The 23,513-nt window shown below is 41.3% G+C and overlaps 1 protein-coding gene across 3 annotated transcripts in view; it reads left to right on the plus strand.

Annotated features, from left to right (window-relative positions):
• The window catches only part of FHIT (fragile histidine triad diadenosine triphosphatase), a 1,410,080-nt gene that overhangs the window by 15,974 nt on the left and 1,370,593 nt on the right, over window positions 1–23,513 (plus strand). For all 3 annotated transcript variants that reach the window (XM_038772586.1, XM_038772589.1, XM_038772587.1), the window contains exon 2: window positions 18,369–18,417. The gene's annotated coding sequence lies outside the window, so the exon portion shown is untranslated. The remainder of the gene's footprint in view (window positions 1–18,368; window positions 18,418–23,513) is intronic.

The following is a 23,513-nucleotide window of genomic DNA, read 5'->3' on the forward strand; positions in this document are numbered from 1 at the left end:
GAGCATTCAGATCTTTAGCTCTTTCTGGGTAAATGGAAAATTACGAATTATGTTACTGTGCTCATTTAAATGCTGTTTTATTTTTTGGAGGACTTTGTACTAGGCTCTAGGGGACATCCCTATCCACTGAACCTAAAATATGCTGAGTTTGGAGTGAAGAAGAGAAGAGTGGGAAGATGATAGTGACTGTGGGCTGATTTTTTCAAAGAGTTTCTGGTATGTTGGAGATGTATAAAAATAGAATCTTGCTGTACACTCAGTGCCACCATAACATGTGTTTTCACTATGTGTTTTTGCTCAAATGGTGCTAGAGAACTAGGGATTTTTGCCCAACAATGTAAGCTTGTTTAGATGCGGTGCACTGCACTGCAGGAATAAATGTTTTGGGCACATATGTGTGTATGAGGCTTTAGGAAAGATGTATTCACTACAGTGAGAGTTTTCCTTAACATGGGATTTTGCAAGAATGCGGCCTCATGTTATAGGATTATTGGACACATTTAATAATTTATTTTATCTTGATGTTGTCCTTTTCCCCTCATTTTATTTGTGGTGATCAGTGGGGTCTTATTTCACAATTAAATCACAACCAGTGTTAACCATATACCTGGGTTATAGGCTAGGAATAAAAAAACTATATATCACATGAGAACCTCCACAGTGTTTCTTTTGTAATACAAAATTCTAACTACACTGATATTCAGAAAATGCCTCATCATCAGTATCACTTTCAAGCCAAAGAAAAGCTCTACTACCAATCCTTGTTAATGTGTGCTTGACATCAGGCAGATTAAGCCCATGAAAGCAATTTTTCTTTAGAAAATGATTTTGAAAAAATGGGCACCATAATTGTGTAGGTTTATTGCGACATTGACTTTTAAGGGTTAAATTCAGGCCTTAACTGTGCTCATGCAGTTCTCACTAAGTGAATTCTGGATCTAGAAACAAATAAGTGCCAACATCACACCCCAGGGTAGAGAGGAAATGATCAGGAAGGACAAGTAGAGAGAAAAGTTCTGTGCTGTGAAATAACTGAATGAAAATTCCAAAGAAAATTCTGCACAATTGAATAATGATTTTCCTGACCAAAATTAGAGCAAGGAATATTTATCTTTCCAGTCTTTAAGATGTATTGGGTTTTTTTTTCAAAAATTATATTTACAAATGACTTGTGCTATTTGGCATTGTACCCTGAGCACATCTAAGCTCTTGGTGTTGAATGTGCTGCAGGTAATCACCACGGTCAAAACATTTTAAGGTAACCTGTAATATTAAACCAGTGTAGTTAGAGTAAATGAGATTAGAGTAAAAGCTTCTGAAACCTACCTCATTGTTTAAGGTAATCAGAATCAGTTTATACTTGATTCTAGTTTTAATGTACCTAAAGGTAAACATGATGTCAAGGATTTGTTTCCTACAAGTTTTATTTCGGTAAAAGTAAGAATAAATGAATAGTTTGTCTTCGAATGTTTCTGCAGTAAACAGTATTACGTTTTTTCTTTGCGGGGGAAATCACTACAGAAAGAGAATATCACCTAGAGACTTCTGCAAACAATAGTGGTTACATATAACTTGGCATTTAATTTTTTTGTACCTAGATAAGAAGTTAATATAGTATCTAACAGCTTTTGGAGTGCCACTAAATCAAATTACCAAAGTGGAAAGAATACTTGACATTCTGTTTTAAAGTGACCATATGTGTGACCCAATTCTCCTGTAGTAATGTCATCACAATTGTATCTCATTGCTTTAAGTTCTTGAATGCTGACAAGCGGAACAAGTTGCTTTAGCACACAGTACTCATCTGTCATATGGAACAGCTTGCAGAGTCTTAGTATGTGAATGAAATATTGAGAAAAAGAAATGTTTCTTCCCTGATTATCAGGATAATTGAAATAATTATATCAGGGTGGGGGAAAATCCAAGAAACTAGACACTCTTTATGGAGGCAGAGTTTTATTTGGCCTCAGGTTTGTGATTGTACCTTAACTTGTGGAAACCTGCCAGTTTTACCAAAAAAAAAAAAAAAAACCCCAAACAAACCACCCAAGATTAGACTAACATTACTTTAAAAAATGAAAGCTTTTATTTGCAGTACCCAAACAGACTGGTGAGATACTACCACCTTTGTGCAAGCACATCACATGTAGTCACGTTCCCAAAGTCAGTGATGTTGGTTTATTTGTTTAGCTATGGAAGACTTCCTTTTTACATTTTGAATGAATAAACTGGTTGATGAAAAATTTGCAGTGTGCTACAAAATAGTGTTAAGTAGAAGGATTTTATACCCCTGGAATTAGAATTAAACTATTTGACAAGCTTAATTTTAGTGAAATGGAAAATCAGATCACATGGTATCAATAATCGTGTCTGATAAATTGCTTGGTTCTCTATAAGTACATGGTTTCTTACATGTATTTAAGTTAGCAGGAAACTTTTAATCAACACTGGTGACAATAATAACACAGACAGAAAGGGGAGTAAAATTCAACAGCTATTCAAGTCATGATTTTGTTATGTTTTGATATGGCTTTAAAATCACTTAGTAGAGTAAAATTCCCAAACACTGTAACTGCCAGATTGCTATATCTAATTTATGAAAGAGGCAAAGGAATCAACAATAACCCTCCATTTACTGTTATTAGATTAGCCATTACTGAAACCACAGAAAGTATATAACCCTTTACTTTGTGTTCACTTGAATTTGGTTATTAAGGTTTGATGGAACTCTCATTTAAGCAAATGCTTTTGTTTACAACAATAAACTTGTTAACTCTTGTTGTGTTCTGAATTCAAGACGGCCACTTTAACATATGCTTTCCACCAAGGTACTTAAAAATTACAGATTCAGCTCAGTTGTTTTATCTAACATTTTAAAGGATCCTAAGTCAATTCAAAAGGATTAAGGTTTTGGTTTTTTTTTTAACTCCAAAAAAAGGTCTCTGCCACTACAATAATATAACTAACCTTTGACAAAAGGATCAGGATCAGGAAGCAATTTTTCATGAAATTGAACAATTTACAAAATTTCATCTCTTTTGGTCTAGAATTTTTTTAGAAAATATCTGAAATTTAAAATATTTTCACAGCTCTAGAATGACAAAATGGAATAATTTCATTTCACTTAGAAGCATGTTTAATCTATTTTAGTTCCAGGTGAAATATAAATTTCCAATAAAGATTTTTCACTCAAATAAATTATACCTGTTTGCATAGTGATATTGTATAATAAATTTCCTCAAAATGAAACACCTTATTTCTGTTGAGGTTCTGTTGTTAACCTTTGTATGCTTGTCAGGGGCTTTTCAAGGATCTATTTAAAAACTTGTTAAATTCTTGCCCGAATCGGGTGTTACTTTTAAAATGAAATGAAATCAACTTGGTTGTTACCCCTGGTTACAAATGACTGCAGTATATAAAATCCAGAGATCAATTAATCAGCCAATCACTGGTATTTGTTACGTACTCACTATGTGCAAGAGCATTGTACAAAGCAGTTGGGAGAGCATGGCATACACTAATTGCTGACAGCCAGGACCCGTAAGCCCTGCCTGATGTTGCATCCATTTGCTGCGGAGAAAACAATTCACACCATGCCAACTCCTTTCCTCACCCTGTCTCCATTGTGCCACCTTTAAATCAATTACTTGTGTAGGATGGTATCTCAGTTTCGGCAAGGATGTAGTGCAAATAGTGGGGGGAATGGAAGGGATGGAACTCTCTTCTCTCCTACCCAGTTCTGATTTATCACAGCTTTGAGCTTCCAAACAGGTAGACATGCCCCTGGGCTATAAAATGTATAATGTGATGCTTGGTCTTCATGATGATGATAAGTGCAGTTTCTTAGCTGCACTGAGCCAACAGAACAACAAGACGGGACATGGCTCAGTCAGACTGTACTGGGTTGTCTCCTTTTGGGGCATGGAGGTGGGATGAGAACTCAAGTATCTGGTCATTGGGCCCTTTCTGCTGGTAGTGGTGGAGGTGGCACACAACTTGAGCAGAACATGTGAGTCCCTGGTTAAAAAAAACACCAACAAACTACCTAGGTAGGGTGAAGCGGGGTGGAGAGAGGAGTAGATGGGGCCGTATTGGAGATATATGGCAGTGAAGAAATTCCTTAGGAATAGTGCAGGGGAAGGGGGCAGTGGGAAATGATCTACATCTACTTTTTAACAGGGACTTCATTGTCACGTCAGGCTGGTATTGAAACAGGTTACTGACGAGCTACATTTAAGTCTATAGAGAAGCATATCCCACAGTACAGTGGTTCACAAAGCACCCACATTTTCGAAGAACGTATTAAATGCCTATCCTGGGATATGCCTGTACTGGCTATCCTGGCCAAAAAAAAATTATTAGTTCTAGTAACAAAAACATGTTATTCTCAGAAAGTTTGGGCATGATTAAATCTGGGCAAAAGTGAAACGAAAGCATGCATGGTCTTAATAAGTGCCTTTTAGACTGTGAGCCCACTGTTGGGTAGGGACTGTCTCTATATGTTGCCAATTTGTACTTCCCAAGTGCTTAGTACAGTGCTCTGCACATAGTAAGCACTCAATAAATATACGATTGATGAATAAGAATGCCCTTAATAGGTGTTCCCAGATATCCTTGATGATAAATGGGTGAATGAAAGATATTTCTGGTTAGCGATTATTACTTCGATATTCCATCTGATCAAACACATAAGGCCATTTAAACCATCTTTCACTACGTTTGCCATGTTTTTAATTAAGGAAGACTGGAAGTATTTTGATATCACAATGAAAGTACTGTCTTGTTGATACATCATGAGTGTGGAGGTGAGATACAGAAAATCATCTAGTAGGTCAGAAAGGGCCGGGGTAGATAAAAGGTGGCTGATCTTTTTGATTTACTGAATCCATGGTTCCTGGCGTCCGAACTGAGCAAGTTTTTATATCCATTACTTGTACACCACAGCACTGTCATCCTATCAAGCTAATATCAGAAGATCAGCTCTATGCTGTCTTTCAGATGATCATGTATAAACTATTTCATGTTCATTAAGATGAATTTGTACCATAGAATCATTTGTGTCAGATGTTGTTAATTCTGGATAATGATAATAATGATAATTGTAGTGTTTAAGTGCTTTACTATATGCCCAACACTATAGTAAGTGGGGTAAATTAGTCAATCAGTTGTACTTACTGGGCACTTACTGTGTGCAGAGCATTTTATTAACGGCTTGGGACAGTACAAGTCCAGTCGGTCCCACCTTCACAACATCGCTAAAATCCACTCTTTCCTCTCTATCCAAACTGCTACCATGTTACTATAGTCACTCATCCTGTCTTGCCTGGTTTACTGCATCAGCCTCCTTGTTGACCTCCCAGCCTCCTGTCTCTCCCTACTCCAGTCCATACTTCACTCTGCTGCCCAGATCATTTTTCTACAAAAACACTCAGGAAGTGTTTCCCCACTCCTCAAGAAACTTTAGTGGTTGCCCATTCACCTCCACATCAAACAAATTACTCCTCCCCATTGCACTCAATCACCTTGCCCCCCCCACCTCACCTTGCTACTCCTACCACAACCCAGCCCACACACTTTGCTCCTCTAATGCTAACCTTTTCACTGTACGTCAACCTCTGGCCCATGCCCGCACTTTGCTCCTCTAATGCTAACCTTTTCACTGTACGTCAACCTCTGGCCCATGCCCGCCTCTGGCCTGGAATGCCCTCCCTCCTCAAATCCGACAGACAATTACTTTCCCCCTCCTTCAAAATCTTATTGAGGGCACATCTCCAAGAGGCCTACCCTGGCTAAGCCCCCCTTTCTTCTTTTCCCACTCCCTTGTGCATTGCCTTGACTTGCTCCCTTTGTTCGTCCCCCCTCCCGGTCCCACAGCATTTATCTACATATCTGTAATTTATATAAATGTCTGTCTTGTCCCTCGCAGACCGTAAGCTCATTGTGGGCAAGAAACGTGTCTGTTTATTGCTATATTGTACTCTCCAAAGTGCTTTGTAGTAATAATAATAATTATGGTATTTGTTATGTGCCAAGCACTGTTCTAAGTGCTGGGGTAGATACAAGGTAACCAGGTTGTCCCACGTGGGGCTCACATTCTTAATCCCCATTTCACAGCCAAGGTAACTGAGGCACAGAGAAGTTAAGCAGCTTGCCCAAGGTCACACAGCAGATAAGTAGTGGAGGCGGAATTAGAACCCACGTCCTCTGACTTCCAAGCCCGTGCTCTTTCCACTAAGCCCCGCTGCTTCTCTACAATGCTCTGCACACAGTAAGTGCTCAATAAATATGTTTGACTGAATGAATGTAAGAGCTCACTCATGACCGATAGCTCAGAGTCCATCCTTAAGTACCATTATGTTATGTTATCCTTATGCAGTTGCTAAGGTACTTAAGGTTTTTCCCTGGGTGTATTCCCTTGCATTTACTCATGTTGAAGCTCATTTGCCATTTTTGACTCACTTGGTTTTATGAGATATTTCATCGTTTATCCCCATCTGCAAAGCATTTCACCACCCAGAAGAGCATAGAGTCATCTTAAATCTGAAGATTTCAATTTGCTTTCCTGCTTCCAGATCATTTATCAAAACTTTTCCTAGAGGTTATCCCTGGGGAATTCCAGTGTTTACACTCTCCATTGCGAATCAAGGCCACTTTTCTTACCCTTTGTTTCCCTTTTTTAAAATAAATTTTTTGTTCTCACCTGAGCATTCCCCACAATCTCATGATTATTAAGTTTCTTGAAAAGTCTTTGATGTGGAATCTTTCTAAGGCCTCTTGGATCTTGAAGATGCTGAGCAGATTGATGAGATATTTCTCCTTATTGAAATCCTTTTGTCTTCCTCGCAGTAAGTTGTGTTTTTCTAAGTGTTCACCGATCTCAGCTCTGTTATTTTTATCAATTGCATTGCTACTAAGCACTGGTATGAGGACTCACTCCCTTAAAAAATGTGGGGGAAGGAGAACTAGCAACAGACATATGAGGAAAAAAAGCATGATAAGGGAAAACCAATAAATTAACAAAACAAGGGCACTTCTGAATCTATATCTTGAAAAATCTGTTATCAAATCTTCTAATTTTCTATGCATAGAAATGAGAATCTTTGGGCTATAATTCCCGGTCACATCTGGAGCCCTTCCTGTAAATAGGAGTTCCATTGGCAATGCATCACTTGTCTGGTAAGTGGCTGTTTATAACAATAGGCTACTTGCACTGTCTTGCTAGAGAGTCTGTGTTCTTCTTCTTGAGTTTGTTCAGAACTCTTAGGTAGATTCTATCTGACCTCAGTGATTTGTTTTCATGTGGTATGCCAGTTTGGTCTGAAACAGCCAGTGTGGTTGACTTAGCGGAACCATTTTGGTAACTTCAAGCTGAAAGACAAAGAAGAAAGGGGACCGGCAAGACATCCAGATGGAGAGTTCAGGTGATAACATAACCATTAGGCACAGTACTGACTCTTCTTGGTAAGAGGTACGCTGGGCACAGAGGCAAGAGGGGCACTGCACAACACTGTCATCTGGGATTAATTCAGGCATACACGGTGGAGAGCCAGTGACTAAGTGCTGGCAGAGTGGAGCACGGTCTTACTGAGCAGGCCAGCGTGGATAGAGACTGAATACCCTGGTCCTATGCACATGCATTGAGGCCATGAACCCTGTATATGCCAGTAGTTCAGTGTGTGAACCAACCCCTCAAGATAACCCAAGTAGCAGGACGATATGCAGCCGAAGCAGAAATTGCATTGCAGATTGAGATGGGGCATCAGAGACTCTTCGTTCCCCTTTGTTGCTTTCCTTTTCCATTCCTTTTAAATCTCCCTTTTGTACATTTCCCATGTCACTTCCCATTTTTCTGTTTTGTGTTTTTTTTGTTGGTTTGGTTGGGTTTTTTTTTGACGGGTGTGGGGATTATGTGGGCAGGGCTGATGGAAGAAGTGGCTTTGGTTAGCCAGGAAATCATGCAAACAGCAGTTTCCCCGCACATTTGGATGACTAGAAGTTGGCCAGCAGTTCACTGACAGCAGGGATTTAGCAAAGAGGCATTCCACAGACAAATCACAACCAGTTGCAAATTAGTAACAGAACATGCCGATCTGAGGGAGTATTCAGAATAAAGTGCCCATAATGAGCCATGCCAATGGCAGGGTTTTCATCATCTTGGAACTCCTGTGCGTATCCCATTTTTGATCCCTTTGCATCCAAAATGCCCTTAGTCCTTGTAAAATCATTTAATAAGAGAATCTGATATGAAGGGTGGTTTGGTATGAAATGCATTCCCAGTCTGAGGCAAATACACCCTTTATAGTGTCAGAGCATGCAAAGGCAAATGCTACAAAGTAAGAATTTCTCCTTTGGGATAAACTTACACTAAGTGGGGTTAAATCTTGCATTATTATTATTATTATTATAGTGTTAAGTGCTTCTGTGTGTCAGACACTGTTTCAAGCTCTGGTGTAGATACAAGGTGATCAGGTTGGACACAATCCTTGTCCCAAATGGGGCTCATAATATAAGTGATTGTAGGGAGGTAGTTCAAGCTAGGCACCAGCCTAGGTGGGAAAATATTTGGAAGTTAGTGGAGTTATGTTCTACCTAGACATTAATTGTCACCTGTTTGGTATTATTCTCCACAAATATCTTTCAGTAAATGTTGGAATATATGCAACTATCCCTTTGCCCCTTGATACATTAAAACAGAGTTGGTAGACTTGTTTCCTGCCCAAAGCTGTATTAAAATCTCATCTCCAATAATAATAATAATGATGGGATTGATTAAGCGCTTACTATGTGCAAAGCACTGTTCTAAGCACTGGGGGAGATACAAGGCCATCAGGTTGTCACACGGGGGGCTCGCAGTCTTAATCCCCATTTTACAGATGAGGAACTGAGGCACAAGAGAAGTTAAGTGACTTGCCCAAAATCACACAGCTGACAAATGGCGGAGCCCGGGATTTGAACCCATGATCTCTGACTCCAAAGCCCAAGCTCTTTCCACTGAGCCATGCTGCTTCTCCAAGAGACCTTCCCTAAGTCCCCATTCCCCCTATTCCCTTTCCCTTCTGCATCACCCTTGCACTTGGATCTGTACCCTTTAAGAATTTGATATTCACCCCACCCATAGCATTTAGGAATGTGTCTGCTCATTTTTATATTGTACTCTCCCATGCACTTAGTACACTGCTCTGCACACAGTAAGTGCTCAATAAATAAGATTGAATGAATGTACTTAGCCGTAATTATTATCACTTTGTAATTGTATCTGTTAAGCGCTAACTGTGTGCGAGGCACTATACTAAGAGCTGGGATAGATGCAAGATAATCAGGTTGGACACAGTCCATGTCCCTCATGGGGTTCACACTCTTAATCCTCATTTTACAGATGAGATAACTGAGGCACACAGAAGTTGTGACTTGCCCAAAGTTACACCGCAGAGAGGTGGAGGAGCCAGAATTAGAACCCAGATCGTTCGGACTCCCATGCCCATGGTCTATCCATTAAGGCTATGCTGCTTCTCACATTAATTAAGTTAATTAATTTTAATGTCTGCCTCCCTCTCTAGAGTGTAAATTCCTTGCGGTCAGAGAACACACCAAGTCCGATGTGTTGTACTCTCCCATGTGCTTAGCACACAGTAAATGCTCAAGAAATACAAATGATTGATTGTAATTCTGTAAATTACCTATTTTAACATGCCCAGTAAATATTCTATTCATATTTTCTTGGGGCTCTGTGTATAGATGGCTGAGTGCACTTTTGAAACTTGAGCCCAATGTAGTATGCAAGCTGAGAAATGAAAAATTGACAACAAATTCCCTCATACTTGGTCTCATTTTTGCAACTACCAGTTTTCATTCGTTCATTCAATCGTATTTATTGACCACTTCCTGTGTGCAGAGCACTGTACTAAGCGCTTGCGAAGTACAAGTTTTCCACCAGAGGTTGGTAGAAGAATCATTTCACCTCACTTTTGGGTTTGTTATCCACATCTGCTATGAACTCAAAAGGTTTCCAAAGAAGGGAAGCCGCATGGCCTGCTGGAAATGGCATGGGTTTGGGAGTCAGAGGACCTGAGTTCTACAGAAGGACCTGGGTTCTAGTCCCAGATCCATCTAATCCCTCCCCCATCACTTGTCTGCTGTATGATCTTGAGCAAGTCACTTCTCTGTGCCTCAGTTACCTCATCTGTAAAATGGAGTTTAAGACTTGTAAGCCCCATGGTTGGAATGGACTGTATCCAACGTAATTATCTTGTATCTACCCAGCACCTAGTTCAGTGCCTGGCATTCATTCATTCAGTCAGTCATATTTATTGAGCGCTTACTGTGTGCAGAGCACTGTACTAAGCGCTTGGGAAGTACAAGTCAACAACATATAGAGATGGTCCCTACCCAACAACGGGCTCACAGTCCAGAAGGGGGAGACAGACAACAAAACAAAACACAGTAAGTGTTTAATAAATACTATTAAAAAGCAAAAAAGCCCTCGTATTTGGACTGTCGTTACACCAGTATACCAATATTTTGAAATAGAGGAATTTAGTCTTTCATTTTTAATAATCTGTACTCAGGATATTTATCTGAGACTGAATTTTTCTTTTGCCTTGTTTTTATGTATATGTATGTATGTATACATATATGTATATATGTATGTATATATATGTTTAAAGAGTATTTAAGAACCTTCTCTTAGTTGAAAATTGCCATCATTTGAAGGAATGCAGCAATAACTTGGCTATAGTAGCAGCCCACTGAATACAGCATGAGAGCTGAGACTGAATTTATCAGTTTCTCCATTCTTACAGTCCAGTGAATGGATTTATTTTTTATCCTAAAGAAATGTAAATATTTGAGAAATACCAAGAGCCAGTAATAGATCCCTTAACATAGTAACCAGTGAATTTGAGGATTGATGAATCCAACAGTGAAAAAGTGTCTGTTAAAGAAAATATGCAGTAAGCAGGGAACATTTTTATGGTTGAGAGATAGAGTGTGTGATGTAGTATAGTCACAAACAGAGCATACATTTAGAAAAAGATATTTTTGAATTTGCGGTTGCAATTTTTATATTTTTAAATTTAGGTTAGTAGCGATTAAGGATGGTAAAGATTTTCCATCAGGGGGCCTTCAAAAGCCCCTTGAACAGCTCAGTCTATCGTATTAGGCCCATACGCTTCTACTTCCATGCCAGTGTCATATTGGCAATAGAAATTGATAGCAATTCTGTTTGCTTTAAAGCTAATTTAGATTCTCTAGGAGTTTCTATTTGGGACGCAGAGTTTGTTCTCTCCAAATCTAAATGAATTCAAGTTAGGTATGAGTAAATTGGAAGCACTGTGGTTCACACACTTTGGAAAAGATAGTGTTTCTTCTAAGAACTTTCCTCTCCAATTAGGAGCAGCTGTCTGAGTGATCCTGGCAAGTGGAGTACTGTTTGATAGTTTTTATGATCAGGAGGGCAGCGAAACAGGGTGTTAGAATGGTTCGTCATATAAGAAATCTGTTTTAAACTGAGCCGTATCTTTATAAGCATTTTATTCAGTCTTCAAATGAATAAGACTTTCTGGACCAGAAGAGAAGGCGTTCCCAAGCAAAAGTGGAAATTGAGTTTCAAAAGTTCATATTAAGTTGGCTTCAGAATTCACAGTTTGAATCCATTCTAAATTGGGCAGAAGTCTTAGGGATGATAGTATCAGTACCATTGGGATAGTCAGGGTGGGAACTGCCAATTTAAGTGAGCTCTTTCTGAGTCAGTAGGTCTGCAGGCAGGGCATCTAAGTCAAACTGTAGATGTCCAACCAGAAATCTCAAAATGTGGCAATCACACTCTGGCAGAAAATGTTTATATTATTTTAGTGAACACTGAATATCCCTCCTTTCTCTGGACCACTATGGTGCTCTTCAATCAATCAGTGGTATTTACTGATACACTTACTGCATGAAGAGCATTGTACTAAGTGACTGGGAGAGTACAATTCAACACAGTTGGTAGACCCGCTCCCTTCAAGCTCATTAAGCTTGTCTTGTGTTTCCAATAGGGTAGCCATTCTTTCAGTTTTACACTACACAGACCTGTTTACAACTGGTTTGTTCCCTTCCGAGTGCTGATACCTTTATGGCTGCTATTTTTATTTTAAGCACCCACCTCGGCTTTTGCTGCTTAGTTCCACAGCTCCGAAATAATAATAATAATCATGGCATTTATTAAGTGCTTACTATGTGCAAAGCACTGTTCTAAGCACTGGGGAGGTAACAAGGTGATCAAGTTGTCCCACAGGGGGCTCACAGTCTTAATCCCCGTTTTACAGATGAGGTAACTGAGGCACCGAGAAGTGAAGTGACTTAGAAATGGTGCATGAGTTGAGAGAGGCCTGAGTAATGAATACCCTGGCTCTGGAGCAAGGTGGGAAGCGGTAATAATAATAATAATGGTATTTGTTAAGCACTTACTATGTGCCAAGCACTGTTCTAAGCACTGGGGTACATACAAGTTAATCAGGTTGTCCCACATGGGGCTCACAGTCTTAATCCCCATTTTACAGATGAGGTAGCCGAGGCACAGAGAAGTGAAGTGACTTGCCCAAAGTCACACAGCTGACAAGTGGCAGAGCCAGGATTCAAACCCACAACCTCTGACTCCCAAGCCTATGCTCTTTCCACTAAGCCACCTGCTCAGGAGTTCCTCTGGAGAAATGCTTTAGGTTCATTCATTCATTCATTCATTCAATCGTATTTATTGAGCGCTTACTGTGTGCAGAGCACTGTGCTAAGCGCTTGGGAAGTACAAGTTGGCAACATATAGAGACGGTCCCTACCCAACAGTAGGCTCATAGTCTAGAAGGGGGAGACAGAGAACAAAGCAAAACATATTAACAAAGTAAAATAAATAGAATAAACATCATCATCATCAGTCGTATTTATTGAGTGCTTACTGTGTGCAGAGCACTGTACTAAGTGCTTGGGAAGTACAAATTGGCAACATATAGAGACAGTCCCTACCCAACAGTGGGCTCACAGTCTAAAAGGGGGAGACAAAACCAAACATACTACAAAGTAAAATAGAATAGATATGTACAAGTAAAATAAATAAATAAATAGAGTAATAAATACGTACAAACATATATACATATATACAGGTGCTGTGGGGAGGGGAAGGAGGTAAGGCGGGGAGATGGGGAGGGGGAGAGAAAGGGGGCTCAGTCTGGGAAGGCCTCCTGGAGGAGGTGAACTCTCAGTAGGGCCTTGAAGGGAGGAAGAGAGCTAGCTTGAAGGATTACCTGGAGAAGGATCCACACTCCCTCCCCACCTTTCAAGAAAATACTGGCCCAGAAGTTGAGTCAGAGAAAGCCAGATGCAGCCCCAGATGGTTTCATCGTGGTGCAAACCGCTCCCCGGATACTTACATCTTACCAATGGGCATTTGGCTCTGTGGCAGAAAGATCCAAATGATGTCATCCCTTGTGTACCAAATGTAATTTAGGGAACATCACATGCAGCTGGGTGTCTGGTATCCAAAAGTGTCATCCCTGGCCACCCTACATAGCAGTATCCTATTTTGTCATGTGCCAACAAAGCTGCCCCTTCAAAATGCAGTCCTGGTCTTGCTGTATTAAACTACCTCATAGAGATTGTCTAGGTGGGCAGGAATGAGGGATGTCTGGCGCACTGCATGCTTGTACCTTCTGCAGAGCAGTGAATGAGAGGTGGGATCAACAGGGAATCTGGGGTCTGGACTAGGGAAGAATTTGTATATAGAAACTGAAGCCAACCCCAACCCTCGCCATGTAAGTTAGCCCAAAGGAGATCCCTAGTTACCTCATCTGTAAAATGGGGATTAAGACTGTGAGCCCCATGTGGGACAGGGACTGTGTCCAACCTGATAGCCTTGTATCTACCTCAGTGCTTAAACAGTGCCAAGCACATAGTAAGCGCTTAATAAATACCATAGAAAAAATTAATCTGATTGAAGTCTGTGGTAGGCTGAAAAGATTTGTGGTAGTGGAACAGAAGTTAGCTCCCAAGGAATCTGAATTACAGGCCTGGGGTTCTTTCTATGCACACTCTCTCAATGCAGTCATCCCAGTCTCTTAAAGCGGCTGGAAGCAGCATGGCTCAATGGAAAGAGCACAGGCTTGGGAGTCAGAAGTCATGGGTTCAAATCCCGGCTCCACCAACAGTCAGCTGTGCGACCTTGGGCGGGTGACTTCACTTCTCTGTGTCTCGGTTACCTCATCTGTAGAATGGGGATTAGACTGTGAGCCCCACATGGGACAATCTGATCACCTTGTATCCCCCCCAGCGCTTAGAACAGTGCTCTGCACATAGTAAGCGCTTAACAAATGTGATTATTATTATTACTATTATTCAAAGCTTTGTAGCTCACCCCTTTATCTGTCTTGCAGGGGCTTTCTCTTTTCTTGGAGTGGGAGAATCAATCAATGGTATTTATTGAGCACTTACTGTGTGCAGATCACTATACTAAGTGCTTGGGAGAGTATAATATAACAGAGTTGGTAGACACATTCCTTACCCACAACGTGCTCACAGTCTAGAGGGGGAGATAGACAAAATACATTATTTTGATTACTTCATTACTGTATCAGCCTCCTTGCTGATGTCCCTGCCTCCTGTCTCTCCCCACTTCACCCTGCTGCCCGGATCAGTAGCATGGCTTAGTGGAAAGAGCACGGGCTTGGAAGTCGGAGGTCATGGGTTCTAATCCCAGCTCCACCACTTGTCAGTTGTGTGACTTTGGGCAAGTCACTTCACTTCTCTGTGCCTCAGTTACCTCATCTGTAAAGTGGGGATTAAGACTATGAGCCCCATGTGGGACAACCAGATTACCTTGTATCTACCCCAGCACTTAGAACAGTGCTTGGCACATAGTAAGTGCTTAACAAATGCCATTATTATTATATACAAATGTTCAGGCCTCATTTCCCTACTCCTCAAGAAACTCCAATGGTTGCTCATCCACCTCCACATCAAACAAAAACTCCTCACCATTTGCTTTAAAGCAGTCAGTCACCTTGCCCCCTCTTACCTCACCTTGCTACTCTCCTACTACAACCCAGCCCACACACTTCTCTCCTTTAACGCTAACTTTCTCACTGTGCCTCGTTCTCATCTATCTCCAGCTCATGTATCTTGTCTATCTCACCGCTAACCTTTCGCCCATGGCCTACCTCTGGCTTAGAAAGCCCTCCTTCCTCAAATCCGACAGACAATTACTCTCTCCCCCTTCAAAGCCTTATTGAAGGCACATCTCCTCCAAGAGGCCTTCCCTGACTAAGCCCTCATTTCCTCTTCTCCTTCTCCCTTCTATGTCACCCTGACTTTCTCCCTTTGTTCATCGCCCCCCCTCCCAGTCCCACAGCACTTATGTTCATAACTGTAATTCATTTATCTATATTAATGCTTGTCTCCCCCTCTAGACTGTAAGCTCGTTGTGGGCAGGGAATGTGTCTGTTTATTGTTGTATTCTCCCAAGTGTTTAGTACAGTATTCTGCACACAGTAAGCCCTCAATAAATACGATTGAATGAATGAATGAAATTATGGATATGCATGTAAGTGTTTCCAAGGTACAGTTCCAAGCTCTAGAGTGACTCACAAGGGAGAGGGTGTAGTGCTGTTAGGGTGGCAGTTGGAAGAAATAAAGCACAGACAGGGCTAGGGACATGGGGGCTAGGGGGTGGAGTTGATGATTAAGGCTGGGGGGGCAGCCTGATACCCTATAGCCTTGTTTAGGAGCTGATAGACTAGTGGCAGGGACTACAGGGAAGAGTAAGAGGGAATGAGAATAGTTCACCAGTAACCACAGCCATTGTCTTTAGATCAGCAACAAAGGTAATGCCTGTTGCATCTATCAGTGGCATGTACTGAGTACTTACCCTATGTGGAGCACTGTACTAAGTGCTTGGGAGGGGACCATACCATGGAGTAGGTGGACAGGATCCCTGCCCTTAAGGAGTTTGCAGATTAAAGGGAGAGAGTGTCATTAGCATTAATTACAGATGTACCTATGCTCTGTGGGCAGGAGGTAGGAGTGAATATCAAAGGGCTTAAGGGAGAAAACTCAAGTGCATAGGCAGCACAGAAGGGAGGGCTTAGTTGGGGAGGGCTTCTTGGAGGAGATGTAATTTTATTAGGGCTTGAAGATGGGAGAGAGTTGTGGTCTCTGTTATTGTTTTTTTCATTTGCTAAAATTGGATGCTATAGAAAATCTGGGAAAACCCCCTGCATAGGCGCACGTGTGTGTGTATGTGTGTGTGTGTGTGTCTGCAACTTCATGCCCTTGCAGACTAGAGATTTTTCTTAGCTTTTGCATTTTAGTGGAGTTTGCCTTTTAATGCCAACTTGTACTTCCCAAGCGCTTAGTACAGTGCCCTGCATACAGTAAGCACTCAATAAATACGGTTGAATGAATGGCATTTCCATGTACCTGAGACCCTGGGTTCTTCACCCTAATGCAAAGGTAGGATGGTATTTGTCACTGGAAAAGGGAATGTTAAAATATGTTGCACTCTGGTCTTACGGACTTTATTTAGGACTACAGACTTTTTAGGATCCAAATGCATATCCTGGGTAGGGATCTCTCTTATAAGGAAAGATTCAAGGAATTCAATCTGAGAGCCTTCAGAAGCCACAAGAAGCCGCAGTATGTCATATTAACCTAAGCTAATATTGAAAGAAAAGGAGAAGGTATGGGGTGATTGACTAACTCTCTCCTGTATATGGAGGGTTCTCATGGGGTCAGTGATTATCAGTTTGCCACTGTGACTGCAGGGGACTGAATCAGGGGAAATGGACTTAAAGTTGGAGTGATTTCTGGATGGGCAGAAGGAAAAATATCTTGGCCAGTAGAGTGATAAAACACTGGAATGAATTCCCAAAGGAGGTTATGTAGTCTCCATTTCTGGAGATCTTTCAGGGAAGAATAGACACCCATCTGATCTCTCTCCGTGGTTTATCGGTTATATGCCTGAGTCAAGAGGTCAGGGCTATGTGTTTTCTCAGACCATTTGAACTCTACGAGTCTCTTAATAAATAGAAATCCTTTTTGAGAACGTGGAAGCGTGTGTGTTTTTAAGTGTTATATCGTCTGCCTCCATCACTAGATTGTAAACTACTTCCGTATCTACCAGCTCCAATGTTTTGTACTCTCAAGTGCTAAGTACAATGCTCTGCCCATAGTAAGCGCTCAATAAATACCATTGATAGTTCGAGGGAGTGGGTGGGGGAGCGGCTAATATGGAAAGCAGCTGGAGCAAATGCACAAATCAGGCATCACAAATATTTCAGTGTGGTCACCTCCAGGAAAATCCTTTGCAAACAAATAGGAGTAAAATAGGCAAGAAAAGTTCAAAGAATGTCCTACTCCTATCCTACTCTGTCCTCGGGTGCATTGTCTTACTTGCTGAATTAGTGTACTTTCTAAGGATTTTTATAGCACTGCTTTGAGTTCATATCCGTAATGGTTTGAGTGAGGGGGTAATAGTTTGCTATTGTTTTAACTGCATTTTCAATTTTATGTGTTTGTTGCACTCAGCCATAATTTAAGGAGGAGGTAAATAATCAGCTAATTAACTGATAGTGTTTATTAAGTGCAGAGCACATGTACTAAGCACTTGGTACAGTTGAGAAGCAGCATGGCCTAATAGAAAAAGGAGGGGCCTGGAAGTCCGAGGACCTGGGTTCTAATCCCAGCTCTGCCAGTTACTTATTGTGTGACCTTGGGCAAATCACTTCACCTTTCTGGGCCATCCATAAAATGGGGTTTAAGACTGAGTTTTACGTGGAACAGGGACTGTGTTCATCCTGATCATCTTGTACCTACCCCAGCGCTTATTACAGTGCCTGGCTTATAGTACGAATTTAACAAATACCATAAAAAATCAGAGTAAGTACTCACCATCCCTGTTCTCAAGGAGTTTACAGTCTTTCAATCAGTCAATGGTATTTATTGAGCACTTACTGTGTGCTTAGCACTGTACTAACTGCTAAGGGTTGGGGTTGGGTTTGTTCTTAGTAATACATTTTTAGAGGGTGCAAGAGTTGGGGGATTTAAAGTGGGGAGATTAGAAATGAATCTGGAAGACCTCCTGGAGGAGCTGTGGTTTCAGAAGGGTTTTGGCGGTCCTGAGAGCTGTGAACTATTGGATATGAAAGGGAAGGGAGTTCCAAGCAGGTCAGCAGTGGGAAATACGAGAATGAAGACCAATAAGTAGGTTAGGTTGAGCATCACTTTTATCAATGGCTTCCTCAGCTACTAGTATCATGGCACAACAGAATCATGCTGAAAAAATAAAGGAGGGCAAACATTCTTGTTTTGCTGGCGGGCAACTCAGTGCTTTCTTTTTTATCTCTTCGTAGCTTTGAAGCTCAGCAAAGAAGGGAAATCCATTGAGAACAGTCTGTAAAGGTAAGTGTATTTATTACATTGCCTTGGCAAACATTGCCTTACAACATTGATTTTTCCTTTATTCAGGGATTTAAACATTTGGATTAAAGATATAGCTGACAGGACAACTTCTTTAACCACTTGCTTGTCCCCGTCACACAAAAAAGTGCTGAGCAATAGTTAGAGGAAAGCACAAGGAAACAAGCTGATGTGCTGAGAATGGCCAAATCTAAGAGCATGATTGCTGACTTCTGCTTTGTTCTCAGCAGTTAAGACATCCACGGTAGCTAGGTTTACTATGAATAATGCTAGATAGAAAAAGAATGTATTGGTACTGCCTCTGGTCAATAACTGAATAAAGCCAACTAGCCAAATAAAACCTTTAAAAGAGAATGCAGGCTGGCATTTTAATCTGGCTGGATTCAATTTATTGTGCTGGTCAGTTGTGCAATAGCATGAAGTATCTAGATCGGCAGAAAGAAGAAAATCAGTCCAGGATATCTTAGGTGTGGCTAATTTTGAGTCACACACCATGGACTCATAAGTAGGCTTAAACAATAACTTCTAATCTCAGAAGTAATAGTAAGAGCACAGTACATAGTGCCCTCTTTTGCAAGATGTATTGATAAGCGTACAACTCTGTGTCATTGTTCTTTGATTCATAGTTTAATTTCTGTTCTGCATGGAGTATTTTAATTTAAAGAATTCATTTTTGGGAATTGTAGGGTTGCAGTTTCATAAGGAGTCTTTGGTGGCCAGGATGAAATATGCTGTAATTTTATATTTGTTTTCATCATCAGTTATATTCTTGACAATTGGGGTTTTTCTGCAATCATTTTTATTTTAACAATCGTAGTATTGACCGCTTCAGTTAAGATGAAAACACTAGATTTTATTTAACTTGCATTTTCACTTATTTGTACCTGGGTAAAGGATGAACTTCTAAACTGAAGGTAAGGGTGCCATGCCCAGCCTCCCGTGAAACATTTCAACAATGGAAAAATTGAATTGTGCCTTCCTTTGCTAGGCACATCTAAAAAAAGAATTCATCTTTGGACATGACTTATTGTGCTCTGAGGGGAAAGAGGAATTTTGCAGGATAATTAGAGAAGCCTTTATAGTTAAAAAAAAATGAGGAAAAAAATACTTCGATTACCTGCTTCAAAACTTGCTGAACTGTGAGGTTTAAAAGCTAGCCTTACTGGAATTTGTTTGAAGTGAAAAATTATGTGGTGTGCCATGGGGGAAGAAAATTTCATCTGGAGTGAAAAAAATTTTTTTGGTGTTCCTAATACAAAATTCCCTCAAACATTCTAGTCCAGTCAAGGAATGACTTCCCTCCAGAATACGTGGCCAAATCTGGTAATAAAAATGAACTTGTAGCTTCCAAAACCAATTATCCAGCATCTTTGAAGTTAGTGAGGATGAATTTACCAAAATTCGTTGGTGCCCCCAAATAGCAGCTGCTTATACTCCGTTTGCATTGGCCAGAAGTTCTTGAAAGACTACCAGTCATTTTGCGATCAGTGCCTTCTGCTTCTGAATATAACTCTATTAACGACCTAGGTTCTAATCTTGGCTCTGCCACTTGTCTGCTGTGTGACCTTGGGCAAGTCACTGTATTCTCTGGGTCTCAGTTCCCTCATTTGTGAAATGGGGATTAAGACTGTGAGCCCCGTGTGGGACATGACTTTGTCCAACTGGATTAATTTATATCTACCCCAGCTCTTTGTACAGTGTTTGGCACATAGTAAGCACTTAACGAATACCATTAAAGAAAAGAAAGAACACCCCTGCATCTTCCTGCAGGGCCAAAAGCTGTGGTAGTGAGGGGGGAAATGTTTCAACAGGCCTCAGTGATAAAGGAAAACATTTTTTGCCATGTTTACTGGTGATTTAGAAATGTTTTAATTCCTTAAAGTGTGTTGTGATATGTCAGTGTTTTGATATAGCAACAGATCCTTTACTGTAATGCTCTTCTTTTAGTGCTCTTTTGCAATTGTGCTCCAAAATTTAATGCCAGTATTTCTTATGAAGATTTCTCACTTGACACTAATGCTCTGGCCTCTGTCCCCAATGTGCTGAATGCAATAATTGACAGCAGAGACTGAAGGCCAAAGCATGGTCTAATATTTTCAAACAATATTGGAAGGAAAATTTTAATATATCCCTTGTATTTAGCTGGTGTCAGCAGTAACACCCTCAAAACTATTTTCATCCCATTAACCCCCTACTTGCCTTTCAGCACACACTTGTCATAGAAGCAGCGTGGCCTAGTGGAAAGAGCATGGGGTTGAGCGTCCGAGCTTGTGGGTTCCAATACTGGCTCGGCCACTTTTCAGCTGTGTGACTTTGGGCAAATCACTTAACTTCTCTGTGCCTCAGTTACCTCATCTGTAAAATGGGCATTGAGACTGTGACTAAGGCTGTGAGCCCCACATGGGACAACCTGAGAACCTTGTATCTACCCCAGCTCTTGGAACAGTGCTTGGCACATAGTAAGCACTTAACATATTCCATTATTATGGGAAAGCAGCATGGCATAGTGGATAGAGCACGGGCCTGGGAATCAGAAGGTCATGGGTTCTAATCCCGGCTCTGCCACGTATCTGCTATGTGACCTTGGGCAAGTCACTTCACTTCTCTGTGCTTCAGTTACCTCATCTGTAAAATGGGGACCGAGACTGTGAGCCTCGTGTGGGACAGGGGCTGTGTCCAACCTGATTTGCGGGTACCCACCCCAGCGCTTAGTACAGTGCCTGGCACATAATAAGTGCTTAACAAATACCATCATTATTAATAGAGACTTTATGACTGAGACTCTGCACAAAGGGGTTGATTTGGGTCATAGTGATTTGTGCGGTGTTCCTTACATTCTCTCATCACTGCCAGTTGTGGTCTCATCATCATCATCATCAATCGTATTTATTGAGCGCTTACTATGTGCAGAGCACTGTACTAAGCGCTTGGGAAGTACAAATTGGCAACATATAGAGACAGTCCCTACTCAACAGTGGGCTCACTTGGGCATGGAGTGCAGTGAGTGAGTAGACAGGTAGGGGTGCAGTATGTTGCAAACTGCACTTTAGATTTTTACATGTAGGACCCACTTAATGCCGAAGTCACCACCACATAGCGTAGGTGCTCTACATAACACCATAACCCAACAGGCAGGCAGTTAACTGCTGTGGTTTTTGCTGCCCACACTAACCAGCTATTTTTCAGAACTCCTACTAGGCTTGTCCAAATCATGGAACACCCTAGCTGGTTCTTCGGGCAGAAATATTCACCACTGATGGGACGCTCCCAGGAGTCAGTCTTCTACTTAATGATAATAATGGTAATAATAATGAGTGGTATTTTTAAGTGCTTCCTATGTGCTTGAGCACTGTACTAAGCTCTAGTAATAATTAATAATTATTATGATATTTGTTAAGTTCTTACTACATGCCAAACACTGTTCTAAGTGCTGGGGTAGACCTAAACTAATCAGGTTAGACACATTCTGTGTCGCACATGGGGCTTACAGTCTTCATCTCCATTTTGCAGATGAGGTAACTGAGGCACAGAGAAGTGAACTGACTTGCCCAAGGTTACACAGCAGACATGTGGTGGAGCTGGGATTAGAACCCACATCTTTTGACTCCCAAGCCCATGCTTTTGCCACTAGGCCATGCTGCTTCAGTGCTGGGAGAGATACAAGACACTCTCAAGTTAGACACAGTCCCTGTCCCACATGGGGCTCACAGTCTAAGTAGGAGGGCGAATGGGTGTTTCATTCCCATTTTACAGATGAGGAAACTAAAGCACAGAGAAGTTAAGTGACTTGCCCAAGATTACACTTTAGGCAAGTGGCAGAGCCAGGATTAAAGCCCAGGTTCTCTGTCTCCCATGCCTGTCCTCTTTCTATTAGGCCATGCTGCTTTTGTACTTCCCGATCCAGGACTAAAACCCAGGTGTCTTGATAGCCAGAGCTATGATCTTTATAGTGGCCCAACAGCAGGGCTTGAGAACATATAAGTAAAAGTGGGATTGGCTGCATAGATTACTTTGAGTGAAAACACTGAGGAGAGTCAGAAAAAGCTCCGGTGTTTCCGAAGGCATTATCATTATAGCAAGTTATGTCCTGGAATATAATGGCCAGGCATGCAGGGGGCAAACATAGCAAAAAATTGATCTAATCATTCTAGATTCCACATCTGTCCCTGTAGCCCTATAGACATCGTAATAACGAGAATAGTAATAATAGTAATTGTGGTACTCGTTAATTGATTACCATATGTCAAGCATTTTATCAGTTGCTGGGATAGATACAAGATAATCAGGTGTGCCACAGTCCCTGTTCCACTTGGGGTTCATAGTCAAAATAGAAGGGAAAACGGTGTACAATCTCCATTTTTTCAGATGAGAGAACTAAGGCACAGAGAAATTGCCCAAGGTCACACAGCTGGTAAGTGGCAGAGCTGGAATTAGAACCCAGGTTCACTATCTCCGGAAAACATTGGGGGGATTTGCTAATTCACACGTTTGAATGATTTACTGTATCTAATAGTACCAAACATTCAAAACTGTAATGCCACTGCTCCTCCAGATAGACCTGGCCTTCCGCTCCTTGGTAGCTGGTTCTCCGAGTTGCCACTTAGCAGCAGGGCTTGCCGTAGTTGGGTGGGTTCCCAATGCTACTTGTCAGACCCACCTTCTGCTCTTGACAATCCCATTACCTAGTTTTTTAAAATTATATTTGGTAAGTGCCTATTATGTGCCAGGCATTATATTAAGCTGAGGGCACGTCTCAAATCTGCTCCCATGTCCTTTCCATGGCAGGGCCAGTCCCAGCCCCCTGCCTTCCCTCCTATCCACCAAGCATCCACCCAAACTGTTGCCTTGGGAGGAACAGGGTGAGTGGTGGCTCCTGACATGAGCCAATCGGTTCCTGTTTCAAGACCAGCCCCTCTGCAGTCACTTTCATGACTTTCCACTAGGTACAGCGTGACTGCACTTCTTTCTCCCTTGCTTAGTCTTGCTTTCTGCAGAGACTAGCCCCAGCTCACTTATAAAAAAAAAAAGGCATTTGTTTAGAGCTTTCTTTATGTCAAGACATTCAGTTGTATTTATTG

The sequence above is a fragment of the Tachyglossus aculeatus genome, chromosome X1 (genome assembly GCF_015852505.1).
Source record: "Tachyglossus aculeatus isolate mTacAcu1 chromosome X1, mTacAcu1.pri, whole genome shotgun sequence".
In the NCBI taxonomy this organism is placed as follows: Eukaryota; Metazoa; Chordata; class Mammalia; order Monotremata; family Tachyglossidae; genus Tachyglossus; species Tachyglossus aculeatus.